A 24,003-nucleotide genomic window follows, 5' to 3' on the forward strand; every position below is an offset into this window, starting at 1 on the left:
TTTAAGGTAATCAAAAATCGCTGTTTACATTGTAGACATTTAATAAGAGTATTATCTTAATCATATTAAAATCATGTAAATGTACTCAGTGAAACTCAGATGATCTCGCGAGCTGTCAAAGACAGCGCATTCATCTGCTTTCAAATGTTTCATTAGGTTTGACATGTTTCCCTCTTAAATGCAACTTTTGTAAAGCATCTGCTTTGGCAGAATCCTTGTGAAATATAGCAATACTTAAGAACGCCTAAAGCAAATTTAATGAACGTGATCATGTGCGTTGAATCTGAAGGAGGTCGCTCCAGTTGCGCTGTCCTGCGTGCGTTGTGTGTGTGTGTGTGTGTGTGTGTGTGTGTACGTTGTGTGTGTGTGTGTGTGTGTGTGTGTGTGTGTGTGTGTGTGCATTTCCTAGCAACAAGAACAAATACCTAAACATCACTGATTGATTTTGCTGTCCGTATCTTGTATAAATGTTTAAAGATGGTATGAACAAAGTCCCTGTAAGAATTAGTCTTTGGTGTAACACAACATGTACCTGTGGGTGCCTTTAATGTACCCCTTGATGCTTCTTACGACCTTGTCGCAGCACCAGTGAAAACAAAATTATGCACTGAAATGCATATGCTGATTTAGTGATTCTGCTTGTGAGAGACTGTTCTCACTCTAGCTAACATCATTCAAAAGAAAAGGGCCACATTGTCCCCCGTTAATGTCAATAGACTGGACTGTCTAAACAACTGGCTGAATGTAAAGGAGAACTAAGCTAAATTGTTTCTACTTCATAATTAATGTTATCAACTATCAGCAATACAACTTTTAAAAGAGTGAAATTGTTTTTATTTAATACTTTATTATTGTTATTATTTTCCAATTTTCATATTCGCAATGGCTGTATTTTGGCTTTTTTTTTTTTTTTGCGGTCTATAATTTTTTCTTTATTGGCATTGATTGTTTTGCAATTCAAATGGAATTAACATGCCTGTGTTTTTATTTCTGTAACAAATATGGCTGTTAAGCCAGGATCTTGATGGTTTATTGTGGGTATATTGTTTACATGAAGAATTATTTGTTACAAGTTAAACCCACAACAAATGCAGCCCCCAACAAATGTGAAAAGTTATTGCATATTATATTTAACAAATCGTTTACTATTAATTTTATATAATTTTGCTCACATGGATAATTGAATGTAATCAGATGATATCATTACGCTGCTGTGCCGTCAGCCAATCATTGCATTGTTGATCATGATGTCAAGGATCGATAGATCAGTCCTTCACAACAAATGCTGCAATCTCAGATCAGTTCATCCTGACATTTTATTCTGATTTGTGAACTTGGTTGAAGAACCAAATTAGCCAGAGATCAGTTATCAAGATTAACAGATCAGAAACTGTCAAATCATCTTAGATCATTTAGGCGAGGTACGAAAAACAGACCCCAGGTCTCGAAGAAATGTTGACATAAACAAACGAACAACCTTTCATAATCCAACATGTTCAATGGGAGGCTGTTCTCTGAGGACTTACATTTTAAACTAAAGTGTGATGTACAGCAATGAATGCATGGGTGTCTTGTTATTATGAGGAAATGTACTCCATATCTAATAAGCATTTTCTAAATACATTCTGTATAAGCTTCCCACTGAAAAAACAACTAGGTACAATGACTGCTTAAGGGTTGTAGCTTTAGACTGATGTATAGTTTTTCAAGATCAATCAAGTTCTTTTTGATGCAATCTATTCATAAACACTGACATATGCAAAAACAGCACAGGTTTTTAACATCGGTAAATACAGTATGGTATTTACTCAGAACACTAAAAACCATATTTAGCTGCAGCATGGACTGTACATGTCATCGCCTATAAGAATAAAATTACATAACTTCTTGATCTCCTTGTGCATTACAGTCCAGACGCTGTATGTTTTCCCTTTATTCACCTTTGCATCCATCATCCCTCCTAACGTTTCTCCCTGGTTCTCATTTCTCTTCTTTGATCCATCTATTTCATGCTTTTTTCTTTCTTTTTCTATAAAACCTCTTCTTCTCAGCATCTTAATGACTCTCTTTGGTTTTTCTGGAGAGAATGCCCAGTCTGACAGCATTCGAGGTTAAACCGCAGATTTAGAGTCTCCATCTGGAGCTTCCACAAAAGCTCCTTTAAAACACACACACACACACACACACACACACACACACACACACACACACACACACACACACACACACACACACACACACACACACACACACACACACTCGTGCAGTCACGTACATGTGCCAAAGGGCCACGCAGAGGACAACAAATACTTCTTTGGTCAGAAAATGGACTATTTGCTTGTTAAGTTTGTTTACCGTTTCAAGCTTCTCCTCGTTATAATTGATACAATTTTATCCCAGTAGCTGTTTATGACCACTGTTTAGTTAGATCCAATATTAAAGCAAATATTTGACAAAATCCTCATATTATATTACAGTTTCTGGAGTTGTTGCATCTCACTTTTACTTTAATAATTAATCAAAGATGAATCATTGTCTAACAATATAATGTTTGACATGGATATTAACTTCATTGTCATGATTTTCAGTAGTATTATAGGCCTTGTGAGCATCAAATCAAATCACTTTTATTGTCACATCATCAGCAGGACGTGTGCTGTGATGAGTGAAAAGCTTTGGTGCTGGCTTCAATATTTAAGTACCATTTTGTTTTTTTGCTTTTGGCTTTATGTGGGGCATTTTTTTTTTTTTTTTTTGCTTTTGGCATTATGTAGAGATTGGACCCAGAAACCTAAGAAGCATATAGAAAAGAGGCAAAAATCTTGAGCCCATTCTTAGTTTGTTTTTGTTGTTCTTGGATACTTTGTTTCCAATTTCCTCTACTGTGTGTTTTTTTAATCACGCCGCCATTGCAGATGCAGCACACATGCCGTTTAAGCTCATAAGAATTATTTCCAGTTTGTGTTTGTTTCAGGGGTTTTTTAGTCCAATCATTTCACGCACATCTGGGTATGATTTGAAACAAAACAAGATGAATTTAAGTTGATTGCTCTCAAGGGAAATTACTTCTGCTATTGTCATGGTAGCCAATGGTGGAGACTATAAATAAAAGACGACGTGTAACATTTTGTGTGTAATAAGACTCATTTCATCTGTGGTTAATATTCACAGAGCAGACGGCTATTATTTTTGGCCATGTGAAAGGAAATTATGTCCATTGTCGGGTTAATTGGAATTACCAGTGGTGCAAGGTTAATTGTTTTTGAAGAATATAGTGGGCTTTAAGCTAAAAGAGACTTTCGTCTGTTTTACATCTGACATTTTCTACTAAAATGAGCAATTTTCTTAGACTTCTGTGGGTAGGTTTAGTCATTTCATGTTTATGAGTAGGTTTTATGAGTAGTGAACTAGCAGAACATGCATTTATAAGGCTGTGAAAATCCTCATTTTAGAAAAAAAAATCTATCAGTATATATGGTTTTTGGGTCAGTGAATGTAAATTTATTTAAAATAATATACTGCTTATTTACTTTTATACAAGTCCTGCTTTAGTCTTTCAAAGAAAATTAGAAAAAAAATAACACAAATTATCTTTTTTCAAATGTCGCATTGTTATTCTTTTGTGTTCCCTTTGAAAGCATCAATGACTGAGCACCTGTTTTGTGTTCTTGAAAAAATTCCTCCAAGTCCTGTCAGTCTTTGGCTTTCTGGCATGCTTTCCACACATGAGTTCTTCCCCTCAGTGCATTCATTATATTGAGATTTAGATTTGTAACTTAGACTATGAGAAATGTCAACAAGCAGTCATTAATGCTTGGACGCAGTATTGTGAACTTAAGCAGATTTCATTTGCTTTACAAAACTCTTTTAATTTATCTTATGTCATATTTTATTTCATCTCATTCTTATGTATCATGGGTGTAGAGTGGGGAAAGGAGCGAGACCTCAAGTGCAATACAAAATAGGTATCTATTAATTATAAAAATAAAACTTATAATTCAGAGTGGGGAAACATTAACCAAAACAAGACTTGTCTGGGCTGGGCTGGCAGGGAAGAGCTGGACTGGACAAAACACATCAAGATATTGGACTGACTACAACAAACTGGCCTAGGACAGCATACATGAGGAGATTATAAAAGAGAAATAATTGGTAAACAAACAGATGGACATAAACTAATGTAAAAATTACATATTTAATGCTTTGTTTATTCTACACCAATAAACATGTAGCAAATTATAATAATAATGTAGATTAACTTGCACGCATATCTACATCAATAATCTGTAACAAATTATACTGTAGATAAAAGTGTTCGCATATCTACACCATTATTACTGTAGTAAGTTAGCTTAAGGTTATTCTTCCTGCGCCTTTCCCGCCGTTATAATGTTGCGAGTTATGATTTAGATTTCAATGCTCGCGTACCTTCTGGACCATTATATAGCGGACTAGCTTAGCGGGAGGAAGATTCATTTAAACGGGGCTTCAAGTGAATCAACTCTTTAGATCCTAACAAACGAATCGTCCAGCGATGCTTTCAAAATAAAACCCATAAAGTTTGAGCAGGGTAGCAAGATCAAAGTTTAAGACATTAGATTCATTAATATACACAGACACCTTTCTTTATACAAAATTAAACTTTATTGACTAATCTAACAAAAACTAACAACTAACACAAACACACATTCATACAAGCATAGAGAAGAGTAATGAACGTGAAGTTAGAGGTTGAGAGGATGTAATGATGGGAAAACCTCAGAGTTTGTAAAAGCAAACCAAGCAAACCAAACATAATCAAATTTAATATAACCATTGTCTCTTTAGGGTTGAATTTAGTTCACACCAGTTTAGATGTTGGAAGAAAGGTGATATGCGGTCTGTTCATGATGTCCAAGCTCCCGTTGTTAAGCACATGGTTCGGCTGGCTGATCCTTTGTTCCTCACGAGGCTTGTAGTGGAGATGAGTCAGTGTTTGAAGCTGAAGCAGCAAAAAGATTCTGAACAGTGAAATGTCCGAGCGGTGCGATTAACCCTTTTCTGTCTGGGTTTCTGAGGAAGTTGCAGAGAGTTTGAAGAAAGTTCAAAACAGCGTGTTTCAGAGCAGAGAGGGGGGTTGCTTTGGACCTGGGAGAGAGAGAGTAGAGTTTGGTCTTGGAGCCGGAAGTAAGAGAGTTTAAACAGAGAGCTTGAACAAAGAGCTTGAACAGCGTGTTTCAGAGCAGAAAGGGTTTGAACAGAGACTTTAGCTTGGTCCTAAGCTTCATAGGGCGGGTTCGGATCCACCCTCAATGGAAAGTTGACCAATTAGAAGCTAACTTCCTGGAATAATAACTTTACGGCTCTTTGTCCGTGGCAGAAGAATTTGCATAGGAAAATTTTATGCAAATTGGGACAGAAATGTTAAAGTCTCTTAAAATGTTAATATGTTGCACTCGTATTAAAAGAAAATGTCAACGTTCAATTACAGTCAGTGAGCTTTTCGAAAAGTTCAAACACAAACAGTATAAGAGGTTGTTTAGCTTCGGTATAGTTATACATTATATGCAGAGGTATTAAAACCAAAAATATTAATACAGGAGAAAGGGAAACTTTGCAAAACACATGATTACACAAAGAGAGTAAAGTGTATCTGAAAATATCAGTGTTAAACAAGCAGCTTAAAGGGTCCTGAACCGTTCTTTGTTTAATGCCGCATGGCACATTTGGGTCGTAAATACCTTGGAATCAGGCTTTGAGTCTTCTCTGGGCAAAGTTGGCTCGGTTGTGGAATAAAAAGCAAAATAATTATGTGTCTGGTCGGCCATATTTGTTACACTAATTATGGGTTAACAAGGAGGGTGGGACTAGACAATGGACAGGAGAGCACATGACACAAAGATAACACAAGCTATGTTCTTATGAGAAATAAAGAACAGCAGCCAATGAGAGAACTTATTAACCAGATGTTCACATGAAACACACCCCTAAAACGTGCAGCGCATGTAAACATGAACCACGTGCTAAACACCACACCAACAGAATACTGAACATAAGACATGGGCACATGACAAATAAAAACACCCACTGTGCACTCACACATGCAACATGCATGTTCCAATTCCAGCACCAAGCAAAACCAACTAGGCCAAGGTGCTGAGAATAGAACAGAATGCCGCAGACAAAACAAAACACACCAGGACAAGAGACCGCATTCTGAGAGCGCACCGGCCAAGACAGTGCTCATACAAAGATAAAGACAGACAGAAAATATGAGTGCTTGACCCAGGAAAACTCAAGCCGAGCACCACATACTTGACAAGACTGGACTAGTGTCTGGACTCTGCCACCAAAACAAGACATAACAAGATAGAAGTGGCAGAACCCTGACACTATGAGCTACAGTACATATTTTTTTTATATGACATATTTATATATAATTTTATGATAAATATAAAGCTTAATTTATTTTATATAAGTTTATATTAAAATATCTCTTTATACTGGCAGGCTATGGAAGTTTGATGAATCTACCCAGCCGGCACACAGCATCATGTGATATAGGTTATATTTTGGTTGCGATGTCAGGGTGGCAAAATCCAATGTTAGTTTAATGCCAAATGATGTCATGATAAGAGGTCCATACAACGTCAGTATAACATCGGTAGACATTGATCTTTGGTTGGTTTTAGGTTGTGGAATTAACTAACCATAGTCCAACATCATCTTAATATCATAATGTGACTTCCATACAACGTCAAAGTGTAACATCAGAAGATGGTGATCTTTGGTCGGTTTAAATTTGTGGCAATAACTAATTAAAATCCAACATCATATTAAAAGATAATGTGATGTCCATACAACGTCAAAGTGTAGCAGCAGTACACATTACAGCAGTAGACATTGATCTTTGGTTGGTTTTAAGTTGTGGAAGTAACCAACCATAGGCCAACGTCATCTTAGCATCATAATGTGACGTACATACATTGTCAAAGAATAACATCAGTAGATGGTGATCTTTGGTTGGTTTAAATGTGTGGCATTAACTTACCAAAACCCAACATCACAATAACTTCATAATGTGCCATCCATATAACGTCAAAGTGTAACATCAGTAGACATTGATCTTTGGTTCGTTTTAGGTTAGAACAGAGTGAAACTTTAAGATCACGTAATGTTACATTTTTTATGCAAAATTTAAAAAGTAAAAGTCTTTTTTTTTCTCCTTTTAATGTCATTAAATGACATTTCCAATGTGTTGCATTATTTCAAATGTATAATGTGGAATTATCACTGTTCACTTGCAAAAGAAATACAAATAAAACTAACAGACTGTTCAAACAGAAATGTGCTTTGTTAGGATTCAGGTTTATTCAGCAAGTAAAAAAAATAGTGATATTATTCATATTTTGACATTTTTAAGCAAATAATTTGTTAGCCTTGATTTATGTAATCTGCAACAAAAAAAAAGCACCAAAAACAATTATTTCTAAATGGAATATTAATAAAAGAATTGATTGAATCATTTTCAGTCAGGATTAAGCAAAAAAATATACAATTCTCGATCGTTTGTTTTTTCACTATGGGCAGACAGAAGTACCACAGTACAAATGTCACGTTTGCCCTATTAACTCTGTGTTTGAACTTGTTAGCATGCAGGTTAGCATTGGCTAGTAATAGTGGCACTCAATCATGAGATCTATTATGTGCTCTGTGGAGAGTGTCAGGAACATTTTATAAATGACTCCGCAGAATTTATCAATAAACTGCAGCAGCGCCAGCATTCAGGTGTGTGTTGCGAAGGGAAGGCTAGTGATGATGGTGACCTGTAGATTGGTGAGAAAAGACTCCTGGATGAGCTGGTAATGATAACAGATGATCTCTGGCACAGAAAGTGGCCAGTTGGAAGAGCAACGGAGCACCCGGCTCTTTAGGAAAGCAGAGCTAGAGAACAGGACTGTCAGCAAAGCTCAAAGTAGAATTTATTATGCCTCCAACCAATGACCTTGAGGAAAGTTTACCAATATTTCTGAGCACCAGGCCTGAAGAGACGGAGTGTTTGTATGTTAGAAGAAAGTCTTTCAGTTAGTTACCCCTCATTTAAGCCTTCGCCATGAGAAGGGGAAAACAGCTTCCCTCAGCACTTCCAGACGCTCTCAGAGGTAATTATAACAACTGCTGTTGTCTCTTCCTTTTTTCTTCTTCGCTCTTTTTGTTGCAGGCATCACGCCATGCATCTCCAGCTGGGTTGGAGTCCTGCCACCAGCTTAATAGCAGGCTTTGTTCTTAAACTTCATATCCTAGTCCAGGAGTTCTGTCATAGAATTGTTGAAAACGTACTGTGATGGAGATATCGCACTCATACACACTTTCAGATGTGACGTTCTGGGTGTGTGACTGATTTCATGAAAAAAAGTATTCTTCTTTATCTCTTTTGTAATAAAACAGGGTTGTATGGTGTAGACATTTATGATGCTAAAGCCGTGATGAAAAACACAAGGTGCAAAATCTGGAGAATTGCAGAGATATTTTAATACTGGAGAAGGATTTGGTGAGCACAGATTAGGTTGGTTGATTTAGAGAAGTTTTCTTCTGTTTTTATTTTTATTTCTACTTTTTATTTTTGGACAGACTACCAGTCTAATGTATCAATCTGTGTTTAGTTTAGTTTAGTCTATAAAGTGCAATAAAACAACAATTGTTGACCATTGTGCTGTACAAACCTAAAAGCAACAGATAAAATAACATAGAAAACATCCAACATACCACACAACATCAACAATAAATAACAAAACGCCAGATAGATATAATATGATCATTTTTCTTCCAATTTAAAAGCTCTTTCTCAGAGGTGTAGTTTAAGTTTCCCTCTAACAAACAAAACAACAAGATTTAAATGCTGCATTTACCTTTTTGTCAAATAGAAGGGCAGAATCCAGGATAAAACCCGGATTTCTTACAGATGGTTTAATTAAATAAATTGTCCAACATTTGAGTTTAATGTGAAATAAATGTGTTTTAAAGCACTTTTTAAACATTACTTGTTTTCTTTTATTTGTATTTTTACATGTTTAATATTTACATTAAGTTATTTAGCAGATTTTAAATTACTAAAGTTAAATGTTAATATTTTACAGACTTGTCTGTTATTATTATATCTTCCATTTTAGATAAATATATCACAAAATGCTAGTAAAAGAAAATTATACATTGGCTCATTACCTTGTATGTCAGTCAGATTTTTTTTTTTTTTTTCGTCTAAATGATTTTCTTCCAGAATTTTGCATTATATTATATAATGGTTTGGCCTGGTTGCTGCAATTTTAATTAGAAGTTAAGCATTGTGTTAAATGTAAAAATGTTAATGTTCAGTGTTAATAGCACATTAAAATGTCATTGTTTGGTTTATTTCTTGTGCCAGAATGAAAAGCTATTAATGGTCAAAAAACATTAATTCATTTTCTTGTTGGCTTAGTCCCTTTATTAATCCGGGTTTGCCACAGCGGAATGAAGCGCCAACTTATCCAGCAAGTTTTTATGCAGCAGAAACCCTTCCAGCCACAACCCATCTCTGGGAAACATCCACACACACATTCACACTCATACTCGTACACTATGGACAATTTAGCCTACCTAATCCACCTGTACCGCATGTCTTTGAACTGTGGGGGAAACCGGAGCACCCGGAGGAAACCCACGCAAATCCAGGGAGAACATGCAAACTCCACACAGAAACGCCAACTGAGCCGAGGCTCGAACCAGCAACCCAGCGACCTTCTTGCTGTTAGGCGACAGCACTACCTACTGCACCACTGCTTTGCTCTGGTCAAGAAACACCAGAACATAGTTTTTAACCTACTAAAAAGTTATCCAAAGTGAATTTATTGACATTTTTGATAGTTTGAAACTATATATTGTCAGTCATGTAAATTACAGAAAAAAAAGGAAAGAAAAAAAAGATTGTAAACATGAACATGTAATAATGTAATGATGGTTTATAGCCATCGGGAAGGAGGCGGCTGAGAACTGACAATCATTTAACCAAGTTTTAAAAACTAAATAAACACAAACAAATGGGTAGCAGCAGACCCTTATGGAAGACAACCACCAAACTGAAAGCAAAACCAAACAAAATACATTTCAGGCCTGGCTCTAACTCATCTTCCTCTATTATTGCTTATCTGCAAGATTTAAGACCAGTGTCATGCACAACCCCTTGTGACAAAATTTTAATTAAATACACATTGTGGATGACTGATATTTATTATAGTTAAAAATAAATCAACAAACTCAAATGGCGTATATTTTATTATTAACTGCAACAAAGTAACTTTAATGTAAGAGGAATGTAAAAAGCACTTCTATTTGTATTTTACATGTTGATACATTGTGGATGGGTCACATTTTTATATTAAAATTCAAAAAGTGATTTTACATACTTTCCAGATAGCATAGGAATGTGGGCCACTTTAGGCAGCTATGCGGCACTGCTGGTCTTCCTTTGGCCCAGGCAAAAAAACCTGAAGTGGTCCACCTATACAATGGCAAAATGCATACTGTATATGGGCCATTTAAGGCAAAGATTTGGCATTCATGGCAAAATGTATAGGGTTTTCTGGAGGTTATCTGTGTCTAAACCTAAAGTGGCTCCCATGTGTAGGTGTGTGGCCTAATTATCTTAAGACATATGTGAGGCACTTTTGGGGATTATTTGGAAAAGTAAGCAGTCATAAAAGGGGTAATAATTAATGGGGTCAAACCGTAGCTCTTTTGACATTGACAGATATGGGTAGTAATATACGCTGTAAAACTTTTCATTGTAAATTTACAGAATAATACTGGCAGCTCGGTTGTCAGCCACACACTGTGTTTTACAGTCCACTCCTATAGTTTACATTCACAGTATATTAAAATAGATTTATATATTAAAATACATTTTACACTGTTTTTACAGCTCCAACATTTAATATTTGATAATTTATTTGGGCTTCTGTATCTATTAAAATGTCCACTGTTGAATATACTACACTTTTTTTTTTCAATTGCGATTTTAAAGCATTTAATAGCCCTCGGCTATGCAGAGGCTATTATAAATCAAAAATTGAGTGCATATAGTTTTTGTTAGGAAAAGCAGTCTTAAATGTACAAACAGTCGACAAGTACTGGAGAACAGATGTAACACATTGATTAAAATTAGTTTTCAGTCATTCTTATATAAAAGTCATTTTCAACTCATTTAGTTTTGCCTTCATTCATTTGTGTTTTCAGTCGTGACATAAAGCTCCAGTCTTAGACACATGATTTATTACAACACATTTTTAAACATAATAGTTTAACTAACTAATTTCTAACAACTACTTTTTTATTTTTGCCATAGTGACAGTCAGTGCATAATATTTTATTAATTATTTGCAAAATGTCCCTTTAAGTATTCTATAGTCTTTGATTCAGATTAAAGTGTAATAAAGATCAAAGACTTCACAAGGTGTCACCGACTCGGTCCCAGTCATTCCCCTCGCTGACCAGCAGAGGTCACCATCTCCGGACTTCTAACCATTACGTCATCCTTCTCACTCAGATCCCAGCACACCTGTTCTTCATCTCACTAATGACCCACGTACCACATATAAGCAGCTCACACACACACTTCATTGCGAAGTCTTGTTTAGCCCCGGCCAGCATTTCTGAGCGTTCTATCCTGCCTGATCTCCCGTTTACCACTTCAGCCCGTTCCTCGACTCTGCTCTGTCTTCTGCCTGCCCTTGACCTAAAGCCTGATTACACGGACTCTGATTCTCGCTGCCTGCCCCTGACTAAAGCCTGTATTACGGACTCTGAACCACGCTGCCTGCCCTTGACTCAAGCCTGGTAATCACTCTGCCTCTGTTATCTGCTAATCATCGTTGAGTTGTATGTTGTATGTTCGCACAACCGTGCGAGGTGTTGATGTTTAAGTGTGATTTAATAAATACTGCAAAATGGATCCCTCCGTGTCAGTCTCCCCGTTACAGAAGACTTCGCCCAACACGGATCCCGCAGCCATCCAGGTTTTGTCTCACGAAGTCACCACACAAGCTCAGGTATTGTCAACACACCAACAACAACTAACACACCTAACTCAGTTAACAGATGAACTGGTGAAATCCCTCCAAAACCTGCAAGCTGCTGCCACTGCGCAACCCACCGCCAACTACTCTCCAGGTCCACTTGTTGTTGCACAACCCCCGATGACTTCCGGAGTTCGATTGGCTTTTCCTGACAAGTTCTCAGGTAACCCAGCAAAATGTAAAGGCTTTCTATTGCAATGCAAACTGTTTATCGCCCAACAACCCCATCTGTTTAAGGACGAGAACGGGAAAATTGCTTTTGTGTGCTCACTGCTCACTGGGAAAGCGCTAGACTGGGCTACTGCAGTTTGGCCAGACAGTACCCCGATATTTCCCTCGTTTAATGACTTTCTCAAACGTTTCTGCACTGTGTTCGATCATCCGGAGGGTGGTCGTAACGCTGGCGAGGAGCTATTGTGTATCCAACAGGGAGATCGCTCCGCAGCTGAGTTCGCCCTGCAGTTCCGCACCTTGGCAGCGCAAACTGGCTGGGCTGATGATCCGCTTGTCACGCTCTACAGAAGGGCTCTAAAGCCAGAATTGCAGCGAGAGATGGCATGTCGTGACGATGGGAAAACTCTGGATCAACTAATCGAGCTTTCCATAAGGTTAGACACTCTCCTCCGCACTCGCAATCCGCTCTGCTCAATTGCTTCCAGTCCTGTATCCCCTGAAACCTCCGCTGAACCCATGCAATTGGGTAGAACCCGTCTGAACCCAGAAGAGCGAGAACGACGGAGAAGAAATCACCTGTGCATTTACTGCGGACTTCCAGGTCATACGAAGGTTTTATGTCCCCACAAGCCTCTCCCTAAAACCCTCTCGGTGAGTGCAACCACTATGTTCACTACCACTAATAATGTTGTGAATCTACCTGTCACTTTGAGAAACGATGGAGAGGAGATTGAGACTATGGCCATGATCGATTCAGGAGCCGCTGGTAACTTTATTGATTACACGTTTGCCACCACTCACTCCATTCCTTTAACCTCCTGTGATTCCTCCATAGCCATCACTGCTGTAGATGGGCGCCCTTTGGGAGAAGGACGTATAAAATTCCAGACCCTGCCAATCTTGCTTCAAACAGGCTCTCTCCATGAAGAAGAAATTTCCCTTCTTGCCATCAACTCCCCTAAACACTCTGTGATTCTTGGGTTACCATGGCTAAAACAGCATGACCTTCAAGTCTCTTGGAGATCTGGTGAGATCATAAAATGGAGCAATCAATGCTTTACCCAATGTCTGCATCCTGTTTCCCCTATTCAGATCAACACAATTAACAAGACCGAAGACTCTGAACTCCAGCATGTTCCTGATGCGTATCACGATCTAACTGAAGCATTCAATAAGCAGAAGGCTACTAAGCTCCCTCCTCATCGTGATAATGACTGTGCCATTGAGCTGCTACCCGGCACCACGCCCCCTCGTGGTCGCATCTTCCCTCTCTCACAACCTGAAACTGAGGCTATGAAGAAGTACATCTCTGAGGAGCTAGAGAAAGGATTCATTCGACCATCCACTTCTCCCGCTTCAGCAGGGTTTTTCTTCGTTAAGAAGAAGGATGGCAGCTTACGCCCTTGCATTGATTACCGAGGCTTGAATGAGATCACAGTCAAATACCGCTACCCATTACCATTGGTTCCTGCCGCCCTTGAACAACTCCGATCCGCCCAGTATTTCACTAAGTTGGACCTCCGTTGTGCCTATAACCTCATCCGCATACGACAAGGAGACGAGTGGAAAACCGGGTTCTCTACAATTGACGGCCACTATGAATATCTCGTTATGCCCTTCGGCCTAGCAAACAGTCTTTCCGTGTTCCAGGCATTTGTAAATGAGATATTTAGAGACATGCTCAACAAATGGGTCATAGTATATATTGACGACATCCTGGTCTATTCCAATTCGCTATCTGAGCATATCCAGCACGTTCGGGCAGTGCTCAAACGTCTCATTAAAAACCAGCTGTATGCAAAAAGCTCCAAGTGCGAATTCCACCAGACCTGCATCTCATTCCTTGGCTACATTATCAGTCCAGAAGGCGTGGCCATGGACCAGCAAAAGGTTGACTCTGTGACACAATGGCCACAACCCGAAACCATCAGGCAACTACAACGATTCCTGGGCTTTGCTAACTTCTACAGACGCTTCATAAGGAACTTCAGTTCAGTCGCTGCCCCACTGACCGCCATGGTCAAAGCTAATAATGCTCGCCTTAAATGGAACCCCGACGCTGTCCGAGCATTTACCCAGTTAAAGACTCGCTTCTCCAGTGCACCTATTCTGCGTCATCCTGATCCCGAACAACCCTTTGTCGTCGAAATTGACGCGTCAAACACTGGAGTTGGAGCCATCCTGTCCCAGCGATCCCTAGTGAATAAGAAGCTCCACCCCTGTGCCTTCTATTCTCGCAAGCTTAACTCCGCTGAACGGAACTACGATGTGGGAAACCGAGAACTCCTCGCCATGAAAGCTGCGCTAGAGGAATGGAGACACTGGCTTGAGGGCGCAAAACACCCTTTCACCGTCATCACTGATCACAAGAACCTAGAATACATCCGGTCTTGTAAACGTCTGAATCCTAGACAGGCAAGATGGGCGCTGTTTTTCACCCGATTTGACTTCCAAGTCACCTATATCCCTGGTTCGAAAAACATCAAAGCAGATGCTCTGTCCCGCCTCTCAGACGATGAGACCTCTGAAATCCCTGACGAGCCTATAATCAAAAGCCCTCTAATTGTCGCTCCCATCCAGTGGGATATAGATCAGGAGATCCTCCAAGCCGCCGAAAAAAAATCCTTCTCAGCAGCCCTGTCCGGAGAATAAAATCTTTGTTCCCCCGTCGCTTCGAGAAAGACTCATCTCCGAGGTACATGACCACCCCAGTTCCGGTCACCCAGGCAGCACAGCCACTGTGCAAATGATTCAATCCCGCTACTGGTGGTCATCCATACACAAGGATGTAATCAACTTCATTAACAAATGCTCACCCTGTCAGATGTCCAAACACTCCCGTCACCGTCCAGCTGGATTACTCCAACCCCTGGAGGTGCCACATCGTCCTTGGTCACACATCGCTATAGATTTCATCACCGATTTACCCATATCTCAGGGCAAAACCACCATCCTCACAGTAGTGGACCGATTTTCGAAATCCTGCCGCCTTATTCCCATTTCCAAACTGCCCACAGCCATGGAAACGGCTGAGTTACTCTGCGAGTGTGTGTTTCGGTACTATGGTCTCCCCGAAGACATCGTATCGGATAGAGGTCCCCAGTTTACATCCCGACTCTGGTCAGCATTCTTCAGAAATCTCCAAATCAACGTCAGCCTAACATCCGGCTATCATCCCCAATCCAACGGGCAGACAGAGCGCTTGAACCAAGAGATCGGTCGATTCCTCCGCACGTATTGTCACTCGACCCAGAACGAATGGGCCAAATTTTTGATGTGGGCAGAATATGCTCAGAACTCCCTCAGAAAGGCATCTACTTGATTAACCCCATTTCAATGCGTGCTGGGCTTCCAACCTCCGCTCTTTCCCTGGTCCGGCGAGACCTCTGAACTCCCTGCGGTGGATACCTGGTTTAAAAACTGCGAAGAGGTCTGGAACGCAGCTCATACTCACCTCTCTCACGCCATAAGGCGTTTCAAGGAACAAGCCGATCGACACCGACGTCCTGGTCCCATGTATTCCCCAGGACAATGGGTATGGCTTTCCACCCGCGACTTACGCCTCAAGCTGCCCTGCAAGAAACTCAGTCCCAGGTACGTGGGTCCTTTCCAGATAGAAAGACAAATATCTCCTGTTTCGTTCAGACTGACACTCCCTAATCATTTTCGTATTTCCCCAACTTTCCATGTCTCTCTGCTCAAGCCTGCTGCTGGTCCAGCCGAGACGGATAGGGAGGTGGCAGCCGGTGAACAGGGTCCCCCGCCTCTCATGATCGATGGCGAAGAGGCTTACCAGATCCACGAGATCCTGAGATCCAGACGCCGGGGCGGTCAACTCCAATATCTCGTTGATTGGGAGGGGTACGGTCCGGAGGAGAGATCTTGGATTAACCGCAAGGACATCCTCGACACCACACTACTGGAAGAGTTCCACTCACAACATCCGGAGATGCCGGCCCCTCGCCCCCGTGGAAGACCCCGGCGTCGAGAATTGCCTCACTTCAGGAGCCGTTCGTTGGGGGGGGGCTCTGTCACCGACTCGGTCCCAGTCATTCCCCTCGCTGACCAGCAGAGGTCACCATCTCCGGACTTCTAACCATTACGTCATCCTTCTCACTCAGATCCCAGCACACCTGTTCTTCATCTCACTAATGACCCACGTACCACATATAAGCAGCTCACACACACACTTCATTGCGAAGTCTTGTTTAGCCCCGGCCAGCATTTCTGAGCGTTCTATCCTGCCTGATCTCCCGTTTACCACTTCAGCCCGTTCCTCGACTCTGCTCTGTCTTCTGCCTGCCCTTGACCTAAAGCCTGATTACACGGACTCTGATTCTCGCTGCCTGCCCCTGACTAAAGCCTGTATTACGGACTCTGAACCACGCTGCCTGCCCTTGACTCAAGCCTGGTAATCACTCTGCCTCTGTTATCTGCTAATCATCGTTGAGTTGTATGTTGTATGTTCGCACAACCGTGCGAGGTGTTGATGTTTAAGTGTGACTTAATAAATACTGCAAAATGGATCCCTCCGTGTCAGTCTCCCCGTTACACAAGGTTATGTTAACTAGAAAAGTTGGAAGTCAAGTTATTATATAACTGGTTGTTGTGTAGATAATCAAAAAAATATACAGTAAATATTTCTTAAGCAAGCTAATAATATCTGAACTTAAAATTGCTTTTATGCAATACAAATCGTAAGAAACTCCAGAAGAATTGTTTTTGTTTTATAAGAAATACAGTAAAGATGGTTTTGGTTTGTTGGAGATCACTCGTAAAACATTATTTTAAACTAATGGGATGGCAAATAAAAATTGACTTCAACTGCATCTGTTAAAGGTTACAGGTGCAAAATGTACATTAATGTACTTGAATGTTAGAAATGTGTTATCCTACTACAATACAAAATAACTTGTCAAATAAATTAACAAGGAAGATTATTTTGATTTTGTAATTTAATTAGCTTGTTTATGAAGACTGGAGAATGATGCATGAAAAAAATGTAATAAAATAAATGTTTAAGTATTTTGTGATTTGTGATGTATGCTAAAGTGTGCCCCCTAAAAGTACAAATGTCACTCTGGTCTTGAATCGCCACCGAAGGGCACCCACTGCTTAAAACATATGCTGGATAAGTTGGCAGTTCATTCCGCTGTGGTGACCCCGTTTCAATAAAGAGACTAAGCCAAAAAGAAAATGAATGAATGAATAGTTTAAAGTGATACATTGTCTGGATTGTGGTTGTATTATGGTACAGATATCTTATAATAAAATGCCAGTACATTTTTTTTGTTATTTTACAGACTTATTTCCATATATACAGTACATATTTTTTCAAACTACTAAAATGTCAATAAAAGTCACTTTGTTAAACTGTAGAGTTGAATTTTCCACATCAAAAGTTGACAGAGCAGAGATCAGCATGTCATAATTCTTTTAACACTTGTAATTAATTAACAGAAAACATCTGAAAAACTCCAAATACAGAAATTGTTAATTACAAAAAAATATTTTTAAAGTGTAATATAGGCAGTCATTTATAAATATATAAGTAATAAAAAAGTTATGTCATAATTACATGCATTTTTATTTTAAATATCCATGATTATATGTTATTTTTTAAATTGTATGATATGTCTTCTGTAAGTTTCGTTAAAAAATGAAAAGTATAATAAAAAATACATTTTGTTGTTTGAATATTCTTTTTCGTGTTTAACCCATATAAAATTAATCATTTTACACATGATAAACAAACACAGGTTAATGATGCTATACAGTATGATTTATTCAGTCAAAGCTGTGGCTGAACTTGCAGCACATTATAGTAACATAAATGCATCCTTATGATGAATAACAGAATTATAATTAGTAAGTATGAACCACGTATGAATATTAGGCAATCAAAAAAAAAAAAGCCATTTAGATAGAAGTCTCAAAGTTACTATAATGTTCATCAAGTGCTATCAAAACTATTTTTTAAGTTTGATAAAAGGGAAAAAGTATCGGTGGAAAAAAGCCAACTTTGCTCTTGGTGCAGGAAGCCTTGACTAACATTATTAGTGAACTTCAGGGGTAAAAGAGAGAAAAGAAAAAAGGACATGAGGTTGAAAAGTGCGGAACAGGGCTCTTTTAATCATGTCAGCTTTTTCTGCCCAGGCTTGCAGGAAAGGTGCATATTGTAAACCTTTTCACTTTTCAATGCTGTGTTAGACTACTATTTCATTGTTTCTATTGGACCACCGCAGGAGTGTGTGTGTGTGTACATGCACAGGTGTTTGAACTATGTGAGTATCTGCGAAGAAGCACCCAGGGGTTTAGTTCAGTAAAGCACCGCTGCCACATTCAATCTCTGGCCCTCCATCACCCAGAGCTGCCATCTAGTTCACACTAGGGCATCAAAGACAAGAGTCTCTTCTCTCTCTCTCTACACACACACACACACATTTAAATTCAGACTATCTATTGCATGGTAAAAGGTTACAATAGGGAAAAATGTAAGGTCTTAAATTCCGGAGAAAAACGAAAAATTAAAAGTCTGAGTTAAAAAAAGACAATGAAAGTTAGATGAGCGTCAACAAAGGTGGGAAAGTTACACAATTTGGAAGTTAGATCTATATACGTTATGGATATTTATTAATTACTAATCAAAATGACATTGGTCCTGTGACTCTTGTACTGGTAGTTCTTTCTCCTTTTGAAACTATTTTTTCTTTCTCCTAAAGATACTATTTTGATCCTTCACATTGGAATTTAAATAAAACCCGTAAAAGAGGTTTTTTAAAATAACAAGCCCAAGTATATTGTTATTACTGCTTTATTAACAAGAACAAGCATGTACAGTTTCAATATACGGCAAATGTATTTCACATAAGTATTTAGAGAAAACATTCTTTGTTCTTAAACTATAATACGCTATTTAAAAAATATATAAAAATATATGCACAAATAAATAATTAATACACACTTCAACAAATATAGTCTACTATTGATTTTTATTGATTTTATTGATACTATTGTTGTTTTGATTGTCGGGTACGTGTGAATCCAGATTGAACACACCACACACTCCTTAAATCATTTTTCTTATATAAACTGTTTATATTTTCTTATAAACATATAAATATGTATCTCTATGCAAGGCTGGATTCATATGGACTTGTTTTTTGACATCTTTGTTTTGGTTACATTGATTTTTTTTTTTTTAAGAAAAAATGTGTTGTTCTCTAGAAATGTCATAAGAGTGAAATAAATAATTTTCTATATCCATTTTATTTTATCCAGTTTTTAGGAAATTACATAAAACAATTTCTAGATGAAAAAGCCAAGATTTGCATAAATTTAAACATTTAATTGAGTCTGATCATTTTTGACCTATATAAGATGTCATAAGACATATATGACATTATAGGATATTACTTTATAGGTTGTTTGGACTAACCAGTCAGTACACTAATCTACAGTAGACCACATTACCCTAATATGTTGTTGTTTTAATCACTTTGCAAATACCTAAGCGAAAATCCATAATCAACATTTTTATTATTATTTTTATTTTTTATATAATAACTTTCAAGAAATTACGGAAGCCAAGAGAGCTCAAATGAGCTACAGGTTAAGAAAACACAAGTAAACAGAAAAATGCTAAGAAACTGAGAAAACATCTTTATCAGTTTTACAACACACACACTCAAATAAATAAATAAATTTTAAAAAATTAAAAAAATCATCAGTTTTTTTGCTCATTCAAATTTGAAATGAGCTGTAACAACACAATTTTTGAGATTTCATTGGGACAACTTACTTTTTTTATGTTCAATCCACAAAAATTTGCTAAGAGTGTTAAGTTAACTTAATAAATTTGTGTTGGGACAACATAAATGAATTGTGTGGAACCCTGTATTTTTAACAGTGCAGGTATATGCAAACCCATGGGACCCTAAAAAACAACATAGGCCCAAGAAAACGCAGCCCTAAGGTATATACATTTTTATAGATTGCAAATTATGTAGTTCGTATGGTTGCATTTTTTGTCTTTAAAGCAAATGATACTGGGCGGTATGATGCCATTCTTTTTTCACTAACTTTGCAAAAACTGCAAAAAAACATAGCTCCTGGGACATATTTGGCGCTCTCCAGAAATACATATAGGTCTACGTTTTCAGAATGAGCCTGGGTTACCAAAAAGCGAAGAACCAGGCTACTTTCTGTTTAGAATCAGCAGTTCATTTAACGTTAATCATGCATGTTTTCAGATTATTAGGGCTAAAAATAAACAACTTGCAAGCTAGCAGGGCATTAATTTGAAAAATATATACACAATAATATCTCAACTTTCTGACATACTGCACATTTTTAAGTGTTTAACCTACTATATACACAGTTCAAAATAAGTGGTCTTATTTTTGCCCCACAAAAAGGTAAAAAGTGCTTCCATTTGTATTTGACAAGGTCATACATAATGCGGTAAAGTTGGATGGTTCCTGACAGTATAGCAGACTGGGCACTGTAAACCTTTTGTGCTGATTTTACCTTCCAATCTAGATTTTTAAGCTTTCTCTCAATGTCCTCAAGTTTAATGCTACTTCCAGTAATAGAAGACATTTCAGTCAAAGTAAGTTCCAGTGGAGTTCCTTTTAAAACCTTTAAGACCATCTATTCAAGACTCTTGATTGGATGGAGATGCATTGGGATGCTGCAAGTGCAATTTTAATGGGTCAAATGTGAAACGCTGAACCTTGTACGGTTTATTGTGATGGGCTGTTTTATGATTATAACTGCCGTGATTACTCTTCCATTACTCTCGTTTTCAATTACCAAAACTCATAATGTTTCCCGGGATGCTTTTATTTCATTCGGATTTGTTTATTTTCATTGCTTCCTAAAGGCCTGGACAAGGACGTCTTCTTAATTCAGGAGGCATAAATACACGGGAGTATAATACAGTTTTTCGAAAATCCCCAAGTCATTCTGTGCTCACCTCCCTGATGATTTGACATCAGTAGTCATAAGAGACAACGCTTGATAAACGGAAGCCATTTGCCAGACAGCGACTGAAACTCCCCCCACCTGATGAGAAGCTTCAGTGTTGCTGCTGATTTATGATGTCAGAGCTCCAGAAAGGGCACGTAGAAGCAGGAAGAGATTCATTAGGAAGCCTGTCCAGGTTTTTAGTGAAGTCCAAGAGAGACGCTTGGAATACTGATGGGTCCTCTGATCTGTGCCTGTCTTGTCCTTAAAATCTCACTTAAATAAAGCTTCCTAAAAGCCTCACACTTGCGATGGGGACCAGTTATTGAGCACTTTAATGTGACGACAATGATCGATTGTGAAAACACGTCAAAATTGGCTCCAGAAGGTGGGTTGGTTCTGATCAGGTTTCATCACAATGTTAGCTTACACTACATGGCTAACCTGCTCCAAAGCAGGTTTATTCTGGAATCGGGATTTTTTTCTGAGTTCACAAACCCACACTGGACCAATCAGCTGTGAGTAAAGTAGCATACAATGGATACAACAAAGCCACATCCAGACCCATGTTTCTTTTTTGTTCCAAATTAAAGTTATTAAAAACAATAGCAAGGTGTTTTGAGTCACACTAGATTTTTTTCTTGCTACTGTAATACTTGGTAACACTTTAGATTGGGTATTCACAATTCACAGCATTATATTATAATTTAAGCTGTTAATAAGATCATACTTTAAAACTACTAATGGACATTTATATATTGATAATTGGCAGGTGATTAGCCAATTGTTATTAGCATGAATTGTGACCTAAACTAAAGCATTGCCTAATAATTTCTTTATTATATGAATTATAAGTATCCATATATTATATATTCAAATTGTCAATTAAAATTACTAATGCCCTTAAATAATTTTAAATGTACCTTTCATGAGATCACACTTGGCGTCACAGTGGCACAGTGGGTAGCATGATCGCTTAACGGCAAGAAGGTCACTGGTTCAAACCCCGGCTGGGTCAGTTGGCATTTCTGTTTGGAGTTCCCGTATTCGCGTAGGTTTCTTTTGGGTGCTCTGGTTTCCCCCACAGTCCAAAGACATGCGGTACAGGTAAATTGAATAAACTAGCATAGTTTATAAGTGCAGTTTAGTTAACTGAAGTAGTGTACTGTATGTGTGTAAATGCAAAAGTATAGTAGTTTCCCAGTGTTGGGTTGCAGTTAGAAGGGCATCCGCTGTGTAAAACATATGCTGGAATAGATGGCAGTTCATTTCGCTGTGGCGACCCCTGATTAATAAAGGAACTAAGCCAAAAAGAAAATAAATGAATAAGTTCACACTGAATAATAATAAAGTTTTTTTGACATGATATCTTGGGAGAAAGCCCTGAGCACAAAAGATCCTTGAGCCCAGTGCTCTCTCCAGTTTCATCAGAAGAGAGGGTAGCCTAAGCTCAGGTTGGTCTCCTGAATTCAGCCTATTCTTTGATTATCAGGGGTTGCCACGACGGAATGAACCGCCAACTATACCAGCATATATGGTGAATGCCCAGTACTAAAACACTCATATACTGTGCCAGTTTGGTTTATTCAATTCACTTGCACCCAATGTCTTTGGACTGTGGGAGGAAATCAGATTACCTAGGGGAAACCTATGCGACCAAAGGAAGAACATGTAAACTCCTCACAGCACCGCCAACTGGCCCAGCCAAGACTCAAACCAGCGGCTTTTGCTCTGAGGCAACAATCTTGGAAAAGGGGGGAGGAGTGAGAGTGGATGGAGCGATTCTTTGAGGTGAAGATGACTAAGGTACAAAAATCTGATTATTTATGTGCGTTTGGATTAATCTGATTATGAGCCGTGGTCATTTATAGGCATGTGATCCTCTTGAAATCAGTTTATAAATAAATTTTATGTACATGTCATGTTATAAAAAAAAAAAAAAAAAAAAACATTTTATTTATTCTTATTTTATGATAAATGTAACTATGCCCTAAAAGGGCTTTATTCAGAAAGTGACACCAGTGGCTATGTGAACGTTTAAGGTTACTAAAGTAACCCTTCGTTCCCCGAGGATGGGAACGGAAGCACTATAAGTGGATTTGATGTTCTAAGAAGCTACTTGTCTAAAAGAGTATTGAACGGGCCAATGAAAGTAATGAATTGGCAGCGTAAGCTTGCGCAGATGTGTTGCATCGCCAATTAACTGAGCATATAAGCACACCTGGCGCCAGCAAACGCTATCCTTTTTAAGCTGAAGAGACTTTTAACAGCTAAGGGACAGTCATTATGGCGACGGAGTATAGTGCTTCCGTTCCCCTCCTCGGGGAACGAAGGGTTACTTTAGTAACCTCGAACGTTCCCCTTCGGGGGGAACTCCAGCACTATAAGTGGATTTGATGTTCTAAATCCACGTATGGGAGTCCATTGAAAGCGCCATAATGACTGCACCTTACCAATGCCTCCGATGAGTGGGCAGTCTGGCAAGCATGACGCACCCAAATCATGGAAGGCATGGTCCTCCAACGTGCCCTTGGCCCTAACTTATTCCCACTTCAAAGAAGCTTTACGGAATTGGTATATTTTTTTTTCCGCTAGCGTCTAGATAATTCTAGGAAAATATGACAGTACGTTGGGAAGCGTGCAATCCCGGTAGGGAGGACGCTGCGGAGACCATCCGCACCCAATAGGGAGACAAATGGAATTACATATGGACTAACCCTAAGAAGGGGGAGTGCGCATAAAAGGTGGTTAACGGATAGGGAAGGCACAGGTTCAC

The 24,003-nt window shown here is 38.7% G+C and overlaps 1 protein-coding gene and 1 long non-coding RNA gene across 2 annotated transcripts in view; both read left to right on the forward strand.

Annotated features, from left to right (window-relative positions):
• Positions 1–24,003, forward strand: part of si:dkeyp-14d3.1 — a 592,968-nt gene that overhangs the window by 121,398 nt on the left and 447,567 nt on the right. The gene's annotated exons all lie outside the window — the stretch shown is intronic.
• LOC147842760 (uncharacterized) lies at positions 9,891–17,957 on the forward strand. Its single transcript, XR_015498253.1, has 2 exons — positions 9,891–11,464; positions 16,818–17,957. It is a non-coding gene; the product is annotated as an uncharacterized LOC147842760 (long non-coding RNA).

The sequence above is a fragment of the Danio rerio genome, chromosome 8 (assembly GCF_052040795.2).
Source record: "Danio rerio strain M-AB ecotype USA chromosome 8, GRCz13ab, whole genome shotgun sequence".
In the NCBI taxonomy this organism is placed as follows: domain Eukaryota; kingdom Metazoa; phylum Chordata; class Actinopteri; order Cypriniformes; family Danionidae; genus Danio; species Danio rerio.